This window comes from Coturnix japonica, chromosome 17 (assembly GCF_001577835.2).
Source record: "Coturnix japonica isolate 7356 chromosome 17, Coturnix japonica 2.1, whole genome shotgun sequence".
Taxonomy (NCBI): Eukaryota; Metazoa; Chordata; class Aves; order Galliformes; family Phasianidae; genus Coturnix; species Coturnix japonica.
The window spans coordinates 8,606,037-8,625,026 of NC_029532.1; the positions used below are offsets into that span (position 1 = coordinate 8,606,037).

Below are 18,990 nucleotides of genomic sequence, written 5' to 3' on the forward strand. Positions count from 1 at the left end.
AATGGTCAGGGCTGCACTTATGTATTTATTTATTGCTGAACCCTGTAGATTCAGGAAGGAAGATTTAGTGGGGAAAAAAAAATGAAGTCTATGGCACTGCTTTCTGATTTCTGATCTTATTTGCTTTCAGATATGCTTTTCCATGTGATCTTTTTAGAGTTCAGATGTTAGGACCCAAGCACTGTTCTTTTCGTGTTATTATTGTTATTTGGGTTTGGTAGCTTCTGATGAATGAACTTTCAAGTTACTGGGGAATCCCTTACCTTGGTCAGCAACATTTATTCTGGACTGACATTTTCATCTGTCGAGACTCTCAAACAGAAAATTCACGTGCAGCCTTTTATTTGTTTCTGTTGAGCAACCACTGAGTCCAGCTTCGTTGTGAGACAAAGGGTGGTGTGAGCTTTCAGCAGGCGATAGTTGGATATTCTTCCATATTGCACTTTGCCAGTATAAAATACACTCCCACCAAAAGGACATTAAACAAAAGCACTCACTTGAGGGGAAAAAAAAATAGTGGAAGCTGCCAGCAACGATCAGATGACAGATATTTTTGTTAGGAAATAATACCTTTCTCTGATTTCCTGAGAGGTTGAATATAAAGCATAAAACAAGGGACAGTGATGAAATCCAGAAGAATTACCTCTGTGTATTCTGCTGGAAGAGAGTAAACAAGTACCTATATGCCACCGAGGTGAAACAGGAATTGTTTGGACAGCTGCATTGCCCATTGAGAGGTGCTGCTTGATAGTGGTGCGTTGATGGTAATGCTCATTTCATATAAGGTTCATATGATATTGTACATCTCTATAGAGATAGCTGTGTTAATAAACCTTACACAGCAGAGAAGTTGGATTTTCAGATGCATCCCAACTACTAATGTAAAGCATGCTCCAGTGAGAATACCTTGGAAAAAAAAAATGCATTTACTGCTGCAATAATAGTAAAAGGTCATCTTGAATCACATTTGGAAAAGGTCAGATGCTGGTGGAGATAACAGCCTGTACACACAGAGCAAAAGCTTCTAGGCTCATTGTGGTTCCATCTGCAGACACAGCTGAAAACCAACCAAGATTCAACGTGGGAAAAGTTTTTCTCTATTTTCAGTGGTTCTGTGGTAGGAGAGGGATTGTTCATGTAGTGTGTAAAAAAAAAAAAAAAAAGTCAAAGATGGGAGAAATCTTTTAAAATGCACTATTGTGCTCAGCTCCTCTTGTATTTTGCCATTGCAATGCATTGGAATGAATGTATATCTTTAAGATGGTTATGCTAGCAGTTTCATAGAGCAGCTTGTTTCAAGTAATATTGCACAGGATATGTAATGCAAGATATACCTGCGCATGCTTTCCAGCCTGACATCTGTACAGTAAATCTCATAGGCAAAGGGAATTGTTATCCTCAGTATCCTGGGAAGTTTTCAGAATGAAGTGGTTGGAGGTGAGTTGCTTGCAGTGGATTCTGCATCCTCAAAAGTCAGTTCTACAGCAATTTGCAAAATGCCGCACTGAGTTGCTGGAGTCCACTCCAGGCTCCCTGGAGCCACAGCATTAGCTCACAAACCTTAAGCACAGAGATAAAACATTTGCATGAGTGCTGCTTCTCCAGCTGTTCTCAGCCAGATGTGTTGAAAATGTTGCAAGGTTATTCTCAATGCTGCGGCATTCTGCTTTGGAGAAATTCATTCCCAGAGTTTCAGTTCCCTGTAATTGAAATAGTCTTGGGAGGAATTACCATTTCTGTACACATAAACTGTCTTCATCAGGTCCAGCAGAGGTGATGAGAAAAGAGTTTGTAGGAATGAGGATCCCATCTAAGAAAATCTTAACGGTCATCTTGTCCGTCTTGCAGACCAGCCCCTCTAGTTCTGATATAAATTATGTGTGATCTATTCCCAGGTAGTGCAGGGGAAGTTAATTCAGTTGTGATGGATTTACGTTGTTCTGAGTGATTCTGCTGGTGATATTTATCTGTGTCAGGGCACAGTCCAGAGACTCCCAGTGAAGTTTGTAATGCTTTTCTCTGCACAGAGGGCAAACGATGGTGTTCGCCTAATGAATTTATATTCCATTTTAAGTAAACCATGTCCTTCTTTCTCCAAATTATCTGCTATCAGTTAAGAGACACAAGAAGCATCATTTATCTTTGAAAATGAAACATTAAGACACATATCACAGGCTCCTAAGCACTTCAGCAAAAGAAGGCAGCGTGAGTACGGCTGCAGTCTGCCCTTAAATCCAATCACATTGTCTGTTGGTCCCTAATTCCATCACTGTGATCCTCACAGTGTAGGGTGAAATATAAAGCAGCAACTGACAGTAGTTACTGCAGCTGCTTAGGACCTGGCAGGCTTTTTCAGAACACACAGGAGCATTTGGTACCATTTACTGCTAGTCTCTGAAGGACGCAAAGTGATCAGCACACTTGGAAGTGAATGGTCTTTTCATGTTGTTGATTTCATTTTTCTGGATGGACACAGCGCTCCTGAAAGTGAGGGATTAATGGTCCTGGCTGGATGCAAGCAGATCGCAGCCAGCACTTGACACTGGCGCTCGAATCAGACACTGAAAATAAAATGTGGGACTCAGAAAGCGATTTCCAAATATTTGACAGAAAACTAATCAATGAAACTGCGCCGTTCTCATTTCCAGGCTGCCAGCAATATCTGGTACATTTTCCCAGAGAATCGCTGCTGTCCGTGCCGTGGTTCTGCTGAAGATTTACCTTTGCCTCTGGGGCAGTTTGATGTTGCTAAGCAGAAAAGAATAGTTGTCTTTCAGGCATGTTTGGGATACTCGCTGCATTCAGGCTGCTAGGCAGACACTTCAAATAAGCGTCAGAGGCTGAAACTCTGACCAGGGCTGCTAACTCTGGCATTCAGTTAATTTTGTTGTACAAAATGCAGCAGAGGCACCAAGGAGGCATCATCAAACACTGAGCTCTGGAGTTAAAAAGAGTGAAAGAGGGGCTCTTTGTCTGAGCATCAGAGCGAGCTGTAGCAGAGCCAAGAGCTCGGAACAGGGGCGGAGGAGAGGGCCGTGAGGTGGAGGCACCGCAGGTGCGGGGATGGGGCTGCGGGGGTCCTCGGGGCCGCGGGTCCCCAGCATTGCCGGGCAGAGAGGTGCCGACGGGCTCTGTGCCACTCTCTCTTCACCTGCACCCACCGTCTGCCCCACGCTCTTCTGCCCGCGCAGACTCAGCCCACGGTGGGGGTTCGGCTGATGACATCAAAGCATCATCATCCGATGGCTTTCCCCAGCTCAGGCTGTGTGGGTGCACCCCCACACATTTGCAGCATAGAAACTGCAGTATTAGTCTCCGTGAGGCGATCGCTTGTGGTTATGTAATTGCTGTCCCACGGGGCAGCCCTGGCGCCGTGAAGGGCTTCGCATCACTTTTTGGTTGGAAACGGTCGTTTGTGCCGGTACAGATCAGCTCTGCCATTTCAACTCTGCAGTGTTTTGAGATGGAATATTGATGGATTTGGGTTTCAGAATGACTAATTAGCATGTAGGATTCCTCAAAAGGGTTAACATGGGATCTTTTTAATTGTCAGAAGAGTTTCAGGCTATTAGTGTTGGCATATTCTTCAATAATCTGTTTTATTTTTACCTGCTGGGAGCTTAATTAAAAAACAAAGAGGCTCAATTTAAAGCCCATTACTATGCTAATTTTGTAAGAACTGGGCGGTGATTAAGAAGCTTTAAAAAGAGGAGTTTAGTTTGCTCTAGGGAATGGGTTGCAGGCAGGTTTTATTTCGTTTCATTAGCTAGTTACAATTATTTATAAACTAAATGGAAATGATATTAAATAGTAATGAAAAACCAGTATCTATGTATTATTGAACAGCAGAACTTTTTTTAATTTAGCATCAATGTGTGCAGAGCCTTTATTACTGCAACTTGCAGTTAACACAGCTAAATGCAGTTGTTAAATATAAGAGACTTTTAAAATATACCCATAAATACAGAGCTGTCTGCTTTGCTTTTCCTATAGATCACTGGAGTAGGTCTATAAAAATATCAATGTGACAATAACGATGAAGTACTGTCTCTTTAAAAAGGAAAAAATGTTGAGGCTTTATGCATGAAAACTTCTTAACAATAAATTGCAAAGATGTATTTTTTATGCTGTGTACTTAAGTGTTTTTCACTGTATAATCTAGCAGTGCTGCAAACTTTCTACTGTCTTTTGCTGTCATACAAACCCAAAATATTATATGCAATTACTGTGGTATGAAGCATACCCAGGAGGAGCGGATGCACTGAAGGAACGTTCAGAAGCTGAAAGCCTGATGAGCACCAGCATAGCAATAGGAAATGTTTCTGTGGACGAGGTCTGAAGGGTTCTAGGGACAGTGGAAGAGAGCCTCTGGGCTGGCAGCTGAGCCTTGGGCTTGCTTGGGGCCTCTGTCTTTCTTAGCTGTGTAGCTGAATCTTGGCTATTAAAAGTGGGGGCCATGGGCTGGGTTATCCATGACTGTGCTGGCTAGAAATGTCATGCAGCTCCCGAAGTGAGAGGTACACCACCAGTGGCAGGCAGCCACGCACGACAGGCAGGGTTACAAATGGAGACACATCAGGGGACCTGGGCAGTGCTGCAGGAGCAAAGTGTTGAGGCACCAACTGTCTGTGCCAGTGGTTCGCTGCCACAGGGCCAGGAGCACAGTGCCAAGCAGAGGCCTGGTGCTGTCTGGGCTGGATTTGTCCCTAGTGCAACCAGGCAGAGTCCTGCAGGAGATCCCTGGGCTCTATTCCTTTGTAGACCCCTGCCAGGGTGCTACTGCTGCTGGGGATGCTATCTTAGGCCCTTCCTCAGCTCCACTTGGATGTAGCCCATCATTGCCTGCTTGGCTGAGACATATCCCTTCTGTACACATTGCCTTGCTTGAGGAGGCTGAACCTGAAACATGACGCTGGGTTATGGAGAGCTTCTGCACTGGGCTTTGCGTGGCATGACGGAGAACTTTTTACTTAAATGTTACGAAGAGATCATTTGGGCATGCAGGAGGGGATCTTCCACAAAGGGCACTTTAGGTTGGCCCTCGGTAATTATTTCCACATACAGTATGTGGATCAGCTGGTGGGACTTCGTCCAGCTTAGTCTTAGGGAGAACAGGTGTGTGAGGCCTACACCACTCTGCCCTGAAGCTGGTGAAGGGTTGGGGATCTTTCCTGGTCCCCACAGGCACTGGCTCTCCATGAGAGGTGTCTGCTTGCCCTGGCCCTGCTACCCCCCAAGAGCAGTCAGTGCATTTCCTTCCCTGTGCTTCTGGGTGTTTCAGAATAGCAGCTGTAATGCTGCATATTTTTGTCTGTGTTAATACATGGGGCTGGGAAGTGGGGCAGTTGTGTACTGGTGTTCCTTCCTGGTGACAGCAGCCTGTGGGGAGTTGAAGGTGGGATGGCACCAAGGGCAAGAACCCCACAGCTAAGAGCTGTTAGGAGCCCCATCTGAACAGCTCTTTTGTGTCACAGGGTGATGGAGCTCAGCCTCAGCATCACACAGTGATGCAAAACCATTTCAAACTTCCAGGCATTAGAGCCTAATACAAACCACTGAGAGAAATACAAGTTCTTTATCTGATTTTAAGAACTGGTATAAAGTTTGCATTCTGTGTTTCAAAAATCAGCTATTACAGGAGATGGGGTTATTTCATCCTTGTTATGAACATGGGCATTTGGCACAGAAATATCTTTTGCTGTACTTTGACATAAAAGAGTGGGTGTCTGATCTTCTCTATTGCTCTTCTTGGGTGGAAGTTATTCAGATGGCTTGAAAACACTACAACCGATTAGAATTAGGAATGCACTGGGAATCTCTCATCTGTGTAGAGAACAGGCACTTGACAATTAAACAGCCCTGGAGCTGTTCACATCACCTGGCCCTCAACACACAAACTTCAGATTCTTCAAGGAAACCCGAGGAGCTTTGGAGCTGTACATTCTCTTTTGATCTGGGTCTGAAAAGCTTTTTTCCCAGTAAACAAAGGGGTCGTTTGCTTTTCTTGAATAGCTGCTACTAGGTGCTGCAGGTGCTGCTGTTGTCACCAATGGCTTTGCTTTCCAGATACAGGCAATTTTTTTTATTCCAGTAAGAATCATAGCTGTGTTGGATTGTGGCAGGTCTGTGCTTAGAGCTTACAAACTGTTACCTACTCTGTGTTCTGCTGACATATCCTGGCTCATAGCACGTCCTTAATGCTGTTGTAACCCCAACAGTACATAACTTCTATAGTCAGCTCCATCTTTCAAGCTGTTGGTTAAAAATAGGAAGCAACCTCTCAGTTGGTCTGTTGTGAGGGTTCTTCAAGAAGGACACCACCAGGGAACTTTCCAATGGAGTGTGCCCTTTCCCATTCCCCCATTCTCAGGCAAATCTCTTCTCTGACTTCATGGGAAACAGAATTTCATGCTGGCAGGAGTAAATGTTGCAATGTGCATTAGGAGATGGTGTGAACTTCATTATGGGGAATCTGTCAGAAGTGGCCTTTTTTTCAACAGCTGAGCCACTTCACCTGTCAACCACTACTGCTTCCTTCTCTTCAGTTTACATTTCTGGAGCCAGGATTTGTACATTTTCTGTGTTTTGAAAGTGTTTGGTAGATATTATTGTACAAATAAAGATCTTAAAATGTGGTGTAAACTAGCAGGGATATTAGAGAAACCCTTCATTTGTGCATTTATTTGCATGAGACCTAATCCAAGTCTGATTAAAGTAGTGTAACTGGACTAGCTCTCTACAGGAAGCACAAAAGAACTGTCACTGTGAACTGTATGACAAAAATGGGACTATTTCCTTTCTACCGACGAACTCTTCAAAGTCTACACGTAAGACCTCCTGTTTATCAGACAGAATTTGTGAGGTGTGTGGGCACTCTAAGACTGTTGTCCTCAGGTCTGGGCTTTTTCCTGGCATGTATCTAATTACGAGAGGATTTATAATTGTACAGACAAGTGTATGACAGAGCTATTGCTGTTGGTTCTGGAAGTTATATTTTTATTATAATTATTATTTTAATTAACAGCCTTATGCTTCTCACAGCAAAATTGTTAATTGGGCATCTCTGACTTAATAGTTCTCACAGTCATTAAAATCATTCTTCATGAAAGAAAAAAGTTACAGGAAGGGTTAATATAAAAGTTAAAATTATTTAAAGTGCCCTGCACGTCTGTGGCTCAGTATAAATAGAAACCAGCAGGACTTCTGCTATCAAAGTCCTCAGTGTAGACTGCAGATCCTTAGTACATAATGAGTATAGCACTCTCTCACCATTTAGCCTCTGTCAAATCCTCCTTTTGCTTCCACAGTCATGTTAGGGAAAAAAGCCTAACACTACAAGTCTGTGAGTCTGTTGTTTCTGTGGGTTATCTTGTGGCTGGGCCGAGCCACAGAATTTCCTCTTGAGATAAAGGTCCTACGGCAGAATACTTTAAAATTTTCTTTAGGTTCTAAACAACAAACTGGCTATCCAGGATCCCTGAGGTCTTAAATGTCCCTTGGCCTTCTTTTGACCCTGAATACACCTTACATTCTTCCTTTAATGATTGACACACAGTGGGTATGTGCCTTCAGGCATACTGAAGTTGTAGCTGCTGCTTCATCAAAGCAACTGTTTACAGCTGGTTTGAGTTGGATGCCAATAAACAGTATTCTTTTTGTCTCAAAATAAAAAGCAGCTTAAGTCCCTAATGATAAGGATTTTGTGCTTTGTAGAACTAAAAATCAGCTGGGTTGGGACAGCCAGCCACTCAGCTTAGCAGGTCAGAGTACTTTATGCTTCCAGCTAAACCTCTTTTATCTCCTCAAGTGAGTGAGCTATAGATTCTTATCATTGTGGCAGAAGTGATGAGGGTAACATCTTTAGCTGGAAATCATTGGCAACATGTGGAGAAAGCTTAAGACGTCACACTTTAACTTGGTCCTAATCTGTTCAAAGGCAGTTCATACTTTCTAACTGTGCCAGCAGGTAGTGAGAGAGAGTCAAAGACCATCAGGGTAAAGTAGCTCCTGCTTTTCTTTGGAGAGTTTATGACTTTCATAAAGAAACTGCAGCAGTAACAGTTATTGTCTAAATGAAGAGCTTATGCTCACCCAACCATATTTCATTAACTTGTACACCCAAGCTCCTGTGTTTCCTGACTGGTTGGTGCAGTACTAGAAGCAGTCTTAAATATTTTAATAGCTATTGTCAGTGAAATGAGAACAAAATAAATGTGTCATTCAGTCATGCCCCTTCCATCTGACCATCTGACTTGCCCACCGTGATTAGCAGGTAACATATATCTGCTATGTGCTGGAGTGCTGTCTATGGAATTAGCAAAATTCCCAGTGCAAGCTGTTTTGTGACTTGAGATGTGTTGGTGAGAGATCCAAAAAAGGAAACATTTTCCTTCCAACAACAAACTGGCAGATTTCTGACTACACTTTAAATGTTGATTTTTTGAGGGAGCGGTAGAAAATAGATTTTGGATAGACCCTCAATGGAGCCAGACATCTTTAAAGACTTCTTATCTGTGAATGAAGTCCCAGTGCTATTCCTGCTGGTATCAAAGAGGTTCTTCATTTCACTATTCAAAGCAAAGACTGATACACAGCTTATCATTTTGTGCAGATTGCTCTGAAAGTAATGCCTCCTCTTTATTTCAATGGAAATTACAAAGAGCACAATAGCCCAATTTCATAGAGTAAATTCTCATCTATGAAGCATTCTTTTTCAGCAGTCATAAGCACCAGCTGAGTATTTTCTCCAGCAATGAACAACAGCTTCCATGCCACATTCTTTATCTGTACCACCAGAGATGATCCAGTGTTGCTGTCACCGCTGCTGAAACTATCACCCACCCCTCACTGTGCTCACATCCACTGTGTGATCTCCATTAAACGTTCAGCGAGTGCCAATGGATGTCAGTGGGTGCAACTTTTTTCCACCTTTGCTCCATACGCACTTCCATGCCATTCTGTCAGACTGCTCCTCTGCTGCCATCTGTCACACAGCAACACAATTTAATGTAATACTGGCTGGACGGTTCAGCCCCTACTGCCGTCTCACCAACATCTACCTCTGATGTCATAGGCTGACATAATGAAACAGGAGGCTTTACTTTTGTAGCATCCCCTGTGTATTTGTCTTTTGCAAATGAACTTAAGAACCTCAGAATTACTGGTGAGCAAACTTAATTCTGCTTCTACTAAAAGTTCGGTACAACCAGAGCAGGATTTTCTCAGTCACTTTTTTTACCAAAGGAAAGTACACGGTATTGATGTATAAGATGGTGGTGATTTTGGACCCTTCTCTCTATAAAAGGCATCTCTATTTTTTCCAGTCTGGATGAATGTGTGTGCGTAATGCACATCCATACACATAACCAAAAGTTAAGCAATATTGTCCAGCTTTAACGCACGTACAAGTTTTCATTTAATTAAAAAAAAAATCTGAAAATGTTAATAAAATGTTTAGACGAGCCTTTCAGTCCTCTGAGCTTAAGGAAGTAATCCTCTTTGCATGCCTAATAATGTTGTTGGTATCTAATGGGATTTCATTTTCACACGTGTGCCAGTGTCCTGCATGATATATATAAATGCTAGAATTACTTAAAACATGTGCAAATGTTCCAGGTGAAAGAAGAGTCTGGCCATGCCACAGGGCCTTGCTTCTTTCTTTATCTGTGTGTTTAGACAGTCTAGTATACCAAATCCCAAATACAAACGCAGATGCTGATAGCTAACTAACTCTGCAGGACTCAATTGACTGTATTTTGACAGAAGTTAGCAGATTTTGATAATTCTCTGTTAACCTAAGAATTCAGCTTAGAGAGCAAGTATATTTATTGTTTATTCTAGAATAATTAGTCAAGTCCATGTATTTACATAAAGAGGATGAATCAGATATTTGGAGCCTTCAAAAATGCCTGTGTTAAAAGAGCTACTTGTTTCTCATCTTAATATTAATTATGTGTAATTGACACGATGTTAATAAGAGGGAGTCCATACTACTAGAAGAAATGATCATTTCTAAGGCATTTCTGGGCACACCTTGGCTGTCTTGAGTTTCTCTTTTTCTTCTCAGTGGTCCTTTTCCATTGGTCCTTTTGTTTTTGTTTTTAATTTATTATTTTCAAAAAAAATATTGCCTCCAGGAGAATGTTTTTGCTGATCTGCCATATCAGATGAGTGAAATCTGTGGGAGAATGGCGGTAAAGAGAAACTATGTAGAGATGATTGGGCGAAAAATAAGTTTTCATCCATTAAGGATCAAGCTAATAGACCATGATTTACAGCAGAATATACTAGGGACTTTTGTAAGACAAACAGCAACTTTTCATGCTCAGATGGGGATTCTTGGGTTAAATTGCTATCTTTGAGTTCTGAACTTGGAAAGGTATTAAAGTGGAATTAAACCTTTACACAATCCGGCTCTTGTGTCATTCAGGACTTTTTTTAGTTCTGTTTAATTGTACATCACAGCAGGGTTCTGAGTGACTGGTGCTCTAAAGAAATGAGGGGTAGGGTTAAGTCTGCAGCCCACTGTTCTCCGCTAATCCTTCTTGTTCCTTGAAGAAGGATTTACTTTTGCTGCCAGCTTGTGAAAGACTTTCCTCCTCCCGAAGAGATTGTTGTGGCTTTCTTGGGGAGGTGTGGTTGCTATAGCAGGGAGTCACGCCTGGGTATTTTCTCAAACCCTACTGAGAGCGGGCCAAAAAAGAGCTGAAGAAGAGTAAAACTGGGGATTAAAAAATGGAACAATAGGAGAGAGGAAGATAGGAGTGGGAACAAATGGGAATTACAGCGCCAAAAATAATGCAAAGTGACAAAAAGAGGAAATAGAAAAATAATAGTTGACACTCTGACTGAAAAGAGAAACACTACAAAAGAACAATTTATTTTCTACAGGCAAATAATGAAGGGCCATTTGGGAAATAAGACACAGGCCTTTGTGTTAAAGGTTTTTTTATTCTTTCTGTGTTGCAAACACATATAGATCAAGTACTAAACAAAACTGTGCCCTTTCCATCCCCTTCTCTGTTTCACCTCTGCTGTGATCTACTAAAAACAAAATCTTATCAGCTGTATGTTTACTTATTTGCTATTAAATGATATTTCTAATACTGTCTATTCCAACAGTCTAAGTGCGAGACAATTCTGCTCTTTTCATATCAAATACATATATTTAGATCAATAGCAGAAGATCCAGCTCTCTGCTCAAATTCTGATCTTGAATGATTCCCAAAGGAAAAGCTGCCTTCAGGGAAATGCCTGTGGACACTTATTTTTGCTGCTGTTTACTAGAGACAAATTCTTCAGTTCCTGCCATGGCAATGCCCCTGACATAAATACCTGGTCCTGCCTCTGTGGGGGCCTCGGCTTCTGTCTTCATCTCTCCACAGTTGTATGCTGAAGTTGCATTTACTGGCTCATGGCTGTGTGTCAAAGAGCTTTCTTTTAGATTTTTAGATGCTGCATTTTGCTCCTAAACTCCTTTGCTCTCCAAATCAAACACAGCCTAATTCTGCAGAGACTTTTTCATCTCAGCAAAAGAAGCAGAAATTTTCATTCAGATGAAAGTTTGTCACATTACAAATAAAATTTAAAACGAAGGCACTCCCACATCTAACAGCAAATCTCTCTGAATGCTTTTCCTGCACCCTACTGCTTTATATATAGAAGAGGCAGAGAGTTGTAACAGATGAAACATTTTGTTTATGAAGTGTCTATGTTTTGTTTTATTTCACATGTTTTTGCAATATAGATAACAGATTACACCACGGAGCTTTCATTGCCTTGTGCAATAAAGATACTATAAAGCCTTTCTGGGTATTAATAATAGATTGTGTTGATGAGTTTGGAGAAGCTGGCAATAGACCCCCCACTGTAAAGACATTAACACCACAGGACTAAGGTATCTTTCCCTTGCAAATCAGTTTCTAAATTGGCTGTGCTGATAGGTTTGGGCACAAGCTCTTGTACAGCATCAGTGCGGCAGGCACAGGAAGTTATTTTGTTTTATACTGGCAAATAACGTTTCTTCCTCTTAATGCTCTCAGTTGAAAGGAAAGGCCCTGTATAAATTCTTTCCCTAAGTCATTCTTGCCAGCCAAGAAATAACTTAGAAATTACATTTGAATTGTTTTGACACGATTATTTTTTTCTTTAAAAGTGAAGGCCAAAGCAGTGAATCACCAACAGTACAATTTCCCTGCTTATGGAGCCTTTAGGGTGAATTTTCATACAAAAATTACATTAGAAGAATTTCACTGTGTTGCTGGCAATGTAAATTCAAAGGCAACTGTAAATTCAGTATGCCACTTAGAGAACAAGAAAGATAAGACTTCTTATCAGACTAGTGAATATTCAACATGTTGAAGAAAGCAGTTCTCACAGATCTGGTTTACAAAATGAGGCCTTCCATGTACACAGCATCAGCCATTTTGTGTGCTTGGAAATCAGTGAGGTTGTACAGGTAGTGCATAAAGATGGATTTAGTGTAATATGTATAAGTAACTGAAATTGAGTCCAAATAAAGAAAAATGGGGGAAATGTTGCTTGCCCATAATGAACTTGCTTAGCAGAGTTCCAGCAGAAATACAAACTCCCCAAACCTATTATGCTTTCATAGCACTTTGATATAATTTAAAGTTATACAAAAAGCATAACAGAAACCCATTTAGCTTTTTTTGTTGTTAAACTCATAGATAAAATAACATTATTTCCCAAATGTTTGTGCTGCCTAAAAATATTATTCTAACAAAATCATTGTATTTTGTTAATCCATTAGACTTCTTAATTGCAATCCTGACTTTATCAATTCAATTGGAGCCCTTAACTTTTATAACAGTTTCTGTTCTCCAGAACAGATTAGGAGAAAATTGCAGCCATAATCTGTACAGTGCAATTGCCGTGCTATAAAGAGGAATGGGAGTAGCTGGGAAAAGCAATTGGATTCCCAAAGGTGGAGCACAGTAGAGCAATATCAGTGACTTTGTAAATGAAAAATTGTTTTAATTCCCTTCTAACAGCAATAATTCGATTCTTCATAAATTTTTCCATCAAAGCATTGTAAGGAAACATGCTATAAAACAGAGCTGTGTGGCAGTGATGGAAGGCAGTCAAACAAAATGGTCAATTAAGGGGTGAAAATTAAGCAAAGAGAAGAATCCATTTTGTCACATTCTGCTTGAAGCGAGCAATTCCTCTGTACTTTACATTTTTTGTTTTACTTTATAGTAAAGGAAGATGTAACTTTTCCCATCGTTCTGTCCCTACTTTGGCGATTTGCCTTTGCAATCAGTTGCCTCTTTTTCATTAGTCTCAGAATTGTGGGCTCAGTCCCAGAGCTGTCAGAGGGAATATGGCCCACCATATGGGGCTGTGCAGTGCTGCTGTGGGGCAGGGCCTGGGTTGTGAGGCAGGGAGCTTCAGCAGCCACGTGAAGGCTGAGGTCAGTCAAATGGGACCCCTTCCTCATGTAAATTCTGTGGAGATTCAAGACCCATCTGGATGCTTCCCTGTGTACCATACTGTAGGGTACCTCATTTAGCCGGAGAGGTTGGACATTATCTTGAGGTCCCTTTCAACCCCTGCAATTGTGTAATTCTGTGAAGTTCCTCTAGGAAAGAAATCCCAAGTAAGGGGTGCTAATTTGGTAGTGTGGATGCCACAGTTCACCATCTGGGTCAGGCAGTGGAGCCTGGTGAGCAGGAGCTCGAGTTCCCATGGGCTTCCGGGTGTGAGCATGGTGGGACTGTGTTGTCTCAGTAGGGTTACCTCCACAGCTCTCCTCATGGACATGAGGGTAAAGTGTTTATGGGGAATAACCATGGTGCCATGATATGCCACATCTGAAAGCAGAAATCCACTTGCCCACATCTTTAAATGCAGTGTTTGTTAGTGGTCAGTAATCTTATCGCAGCACCTGCAGACAGGAGGCTCATAAATGCCTTCCTTAGCCTTCCCACTAGAAGAAGGTGGGCTTTTTTGTTTCAGTTTCCCTGTGTATATTGCTTTTTTATTTCTAGAAACTTTTAATTTTTGTGCATGCTTTATTACATCTCAGTGAAAGGGAATTAGCTTTATTTTGCTGAAGTTTCATCTATGAAATTGGCTTTAATAAACTACGTAATTACTTTTTCTGCAGGGAAAATATTTTAAATGGATTGGTTTCTATTTTTTTTTTTTTTTTAGTTTCTTCTTTTCCAAATCATAAAATGATATTTCTGTTCTGCTGTGGTGCATGTGAGATTTTTCGGATGTTCAGGATTTAGTGCAACCAAGAAAGTTGGTTGTCATTTTTTTATGTGCACCCGCGAGCTGTAAGGTGCTACAAAAACATTCAAGTCCTATAGTTGAAAAAAATGCAGAGTGTTTTCCCCATTCTGTGTCATCTAAAGATCACAGAAGCTTCAAAATTCCTCCTGACTAAGAAGTAACAGATGTTATTTGTTAGTAATTTAATTTCTTTCCTTAATAAAACTCAGTTGTGTGAAAAGCATAATGCATTTTACTTTGTCTCTAACATATTTTATTCTCTGAGTGCCAAGTGAACTCCCAGCTGGATATATAGGCATGATAGGGATGTCATATACCAGCTATTATCAGAAAGAAGCGTATCAGAGCTTGAGGCTCTACCTATGCTATTAACAAAAGCTTGTGACCACCATCTTTGCCTAGTTATTAAATAAAGAAAATGAAGGTATCTGCTGCGGTTTACTGCAACACACAGTGGCAGAATAACACAGAAAGGAAAATGTTTTAACGTCTCTGATAGTTAGACAGCTACATCTGTCCTCTTGCATATATCAAATAACGGTTAATAACTTCCTATTTACTGCTTCGCAGCAGAGGTCCAGTAAATAAACAACCTGACTGAATGAGTCTATTTTTATACATCAGTCCTATACAAGAAACCTCTTGAACCACACTTAACGTGTACAGCAAATTTCACACTGCACGTTGAGATCTCTCAGCACAGATTAAATTAGTTATAATAAAACAATTAAAATATGTTTGTCCACAAACAAGAGGAAATGAAGAACCTGGATGAGTAATAGAAAGGTAAAGCATGGGTTGTCAGGACATTATAAGAGTAAACAGCAGAACAGCGATTCTCGGGAACATATCAGGGTCAAGCTTACGGCGAGATAGCTGTGCAAGAGATAATAAATCAGTGATACATATTAAACACCAGATGGTTGTGCCCATGCAGTAAGGCACAATGGATCATGTAACTGTGGTTGTTCCTAAGGATTACTGATTCAGCCTGACTTCACAGGGATATCCTAACAAATAAAATCTTTATGGCTTCTTCCGCTGGTGAACATTTTCCTCTACTGTTTAAAGACGGGGCCACATGTCTTAGTATTTCATTGCCCCTGCGATAAATGCAAAATTATTTTAGTAAGTTTGCCCAGTTTAAAATGGTGAATATTTTTTTGTTATCTAGTACTGTAAATTTACTTCCCAGTGAATTTACTTCCCCATTACAAATACTTGAATGGACAAACAGGCCATTGTTCCAAACCTGAGCTCAGCTGAATCTCCAAAGTGTTTCAGGCATGGAGACAAACACACTTAAAAACTTCTGAAGTTATTGAGTTGTCTTTCAAAATAGTCCAGGCAACAGAATTTATTTATAAAACTCTTGCAATCGCTGATTCAAAACAAGGTTTCTTGTTCTGCTTTTCTCCTTTGTCTGCTTTGAACAATTTTCTTTGGAATGTTTTTGTTGTGCTTAGGAGTCAGAGATTTCCTGGGGCTTCTAATAAAGGCATTTGATTTCCACTCTCCACATATTTTAACAAGTCCAAGGATTTTGAGGTTTGACATTAACTGACGAGAGCTGGAGATAATCAGCCATGGGGGTAAAAAGTCATAGCTATGCAAATTATTTGCAAAATGTAGAGAAAGCAAAAGAAATATTTCTTTAAATGTGGTTGAGTGGGACGGAGTGTTTGTCTCTGTGTAGATATCTGCATGCTCCTCATCAAATGTGGTGCCTTGATTAAAACCTACAAATGGGTGATCTGTGAAGTATTCTTGCTATCCTACACTTCTCAACAGGTTTATTACCATTCATTTATAAAATGAACAGTCTAATGAGCAGTATTTTAGGTCACAGATATCAAAGTCTGGTCATTTGTCAAGTTTGGTTTCCTGTTGTGAGACTGCCTTGTTCCCCCCCAAAAAAGTGCATAACCCTGGGTTACATTCTGAAAGCTAAAAAACACCTATAAACATTTTAAATGATAAGCGCAATGAAAATTTTATAACCACAGAATTAAATCCAACACAGTGTAAGACGTGTGAGTGCCTGCTATAATGCAGAGAGTACCCAAGCAAGGTTTATGAGATTTTCATAGATTGACAAGGGACAATTAAGGATATGAAAGCAACACAGAATTGTCAGACAAATGCACCTTAATTTGAATGATTTAATAGTACACTGACAATAATATATTTCTTTATAACTAAAAGACTGTCTTTGGAAACATTACTGTGAAGGAACCATCTTCCTGGCAACAGTCAATTGCCGATAAATAACGTGAACTGTTCTCAATGTACATGTTGGATATCTTTTATTTAGAGAACAAGGAGGAAGAAAAGCCATGTGATAAAGCAATATGACATAGAAAACACAGGTCACATAAACAATATGCTCTGTAGCACAAGGATAAGAAGATAATAGAATATTGTTGTGTTCCAGCTGGGAAATGTGATGGGGAGTATATGCCTTCCTCCTTAAAATCATTTCTAAACAGTGCTACATTTGTGTTAGCACTTTCATTCAAAAGTGGCAGATTTTGCAGTTTGCTTGGGAGAGAACTGAAGACAGCTGCTGTCTTATCTAATGTTGTGCACCATTTATTGTAGTGTCAGTCCAACCCCAACTTCAGAGACATCAAGCTGCTGATGCGCTCTCTGCAGAAGAGCTGCATTGGCCTTCCCTGTCTGGCCTCCCGCAGCCCTCCGACAGAAGTTGCTGCCCTTTCTGCTCGGCTCAGAGGGGAAGCTGGGAGGTTTCTGCCTGCTCCTTTCTGCCTGGGCTCTCCTGGCCCTGGTGTACAGTCCTGCAGTGCTGCCCATGTAGTGCTGGTGCTGCTCCAGTGAATTTGCAGTAGGAAATGTTTAGTCCAGGAAGCCTTAATGCACGGTCTCTTAGAGTCAGCATCTCTTCTAGGTTCTTCTTTCAAAGAGAAAAAGCCCTTATTCTTTGAGTGTCTCTCAGAGCCTGGCCTCCCTGGTATGCCTACAGAGGGTGGAGCAGACATCCTGTATTAACTCTTTCTATGAAAGCCTCCGAAGTACACTGATCCTTCAGCAGTACTTTTATTAACAGCCCGACTGCAACGCTGGGTTTTATCATCATCACAGCAGTATCACAAGGGGTTTTAGACAGATCAGTGCCGGTATCTGCAGGATTGCAGTCGCTTTCCTGAATTTCTTTCTCAGATTTCTCAGGCTTGTAGCACTGATTTGAAATTCAGATGAAGTCAGGAACCTGGAGACTGCAGAAACAGAAATGCAGCAGTGTTTCCTGGTCAGGCTGTTACATCTGCAGCCCAGCAGAGCAGCTACCACATGTAGGGTCTGTCCCATCCCTCCTGATAGCCCTCCATTGAGTTTTACTGAAGCGTGCACAGGTTAACTGTCACACCAGTATAAATGAACTGATGCCAGTTAGGGGAGCCGGATGCCTTCACACCAGATTTGCTAATCTTCAGATTCTTTAAGAGTGCTCCATCATCACAACAGTCTTCAGACAAAAGATACAAGCTTAATTAAACTGAGTCAAATAGATTTAAGCAGTTAAACAGAAACAACTTTTTTAAGTGCTTAAAATCTGTTTGCTCTTTTTTTCTTCCATTGTGTTTTAATCCTTTGAGATATGCTATTGTGCATAGATAGAAATATTTCCTGCATAGGAAGTTGCTAGCTAAAGCATTGTGGTATTCTTGTGATGCTTAGTAGCCAGAACGTAAAATCACATTTCCTTCTTGCTGTTGAAGTTTGCATCTAACAACAAAGAGAAGTTGTGGACCCAGCAGACAGTATGAAATTAAGTGGCCCTTTCATCAGCAGTGGCTGTTGGTCCTGAACACCATCAGTTTTCCTTTAATAAATTTAATCCATTGTGTACACAAGGAGTTGCTCAGTGTTCCTTCTGTAACTTGTACAATGCATAACTGTTGTGTTGTATCTCTGGTTGTGCAAAGATATGCACTAAATCAGTATAGTTACTACAGTAGATTTCTTTTATCAGATCAAATGGTAGGGTTATAAAAGCCACACAAGTTCTCGGGCAGTCTGCCTTTCTTTGCATGCAGTATGCAAATGTCTTCCCGTTTTCTTTTCCCTCTTGCCTATTTGTGACTTCATTGCTTTGCTGAAGAGCCACCGACTGCCATTTTGCTGGATATTCTCAGCTCAGACAAAATGGAGGCTTTGGAGGGCTCAGAAGGTACCACAGCCTGAGTGTTCGAAAATTACCTGTATTTGCCTTTCATAAACAAGGTGATCATTCTGAGAATGAAAAGAAAACAAAACAAAAAATCATCACACACCATCATCCAATGTAGAATCTCCTTTTTTCCTGTGAATGCATCACTGCAGTTGTGTTAATTTCATTGAAAGAATGTAAATATTAATGCACCTTGCGCTTTGATGCATTGCCATAAAAGCCACTGAATTTCAAATTACCGCATCCACTGTGTGGTACAGGGATGTAACTTAGCTATTCATCTTTATTTGAAGCAGCCGTCTTCCTAAAAGCTCACTTAGGGAGATTCCCAGTTGCCATTAGAAAAGCAAAATAAAATTAATCTATATCATTCTAATTTTATGTTAGAAAATTAATGATGTATGAAAGAAGGGGTTTATAAAGGTTTAATAAGAACTAGGCTGGAATATAGTGTATATTGTAGAGCCTGTGATTATGGTGGTAATTTAGCAGATTGGATCACTGCATGTCTCTGCCAAAGGATGTTTCATACCGTTTAA

At 40.8% G+C, this 18,990-nt stretch overlaps 1 protein-coding gene across 1 annotated transcript in view; it reads left to right on the forward strand.

Annotated features, from left to right (window-relative positions):
- The window catches only part of LMX1B (LIM homeobox transcription factor 1 beta), a 98,468-nt gene that overhangs the window by 65,883 nt on the left and 13,595 nt on the right, over nucleotides 1-18,990 (forward strand). The gene's annotated exons all lie outside the window — the stretch shown is intronic.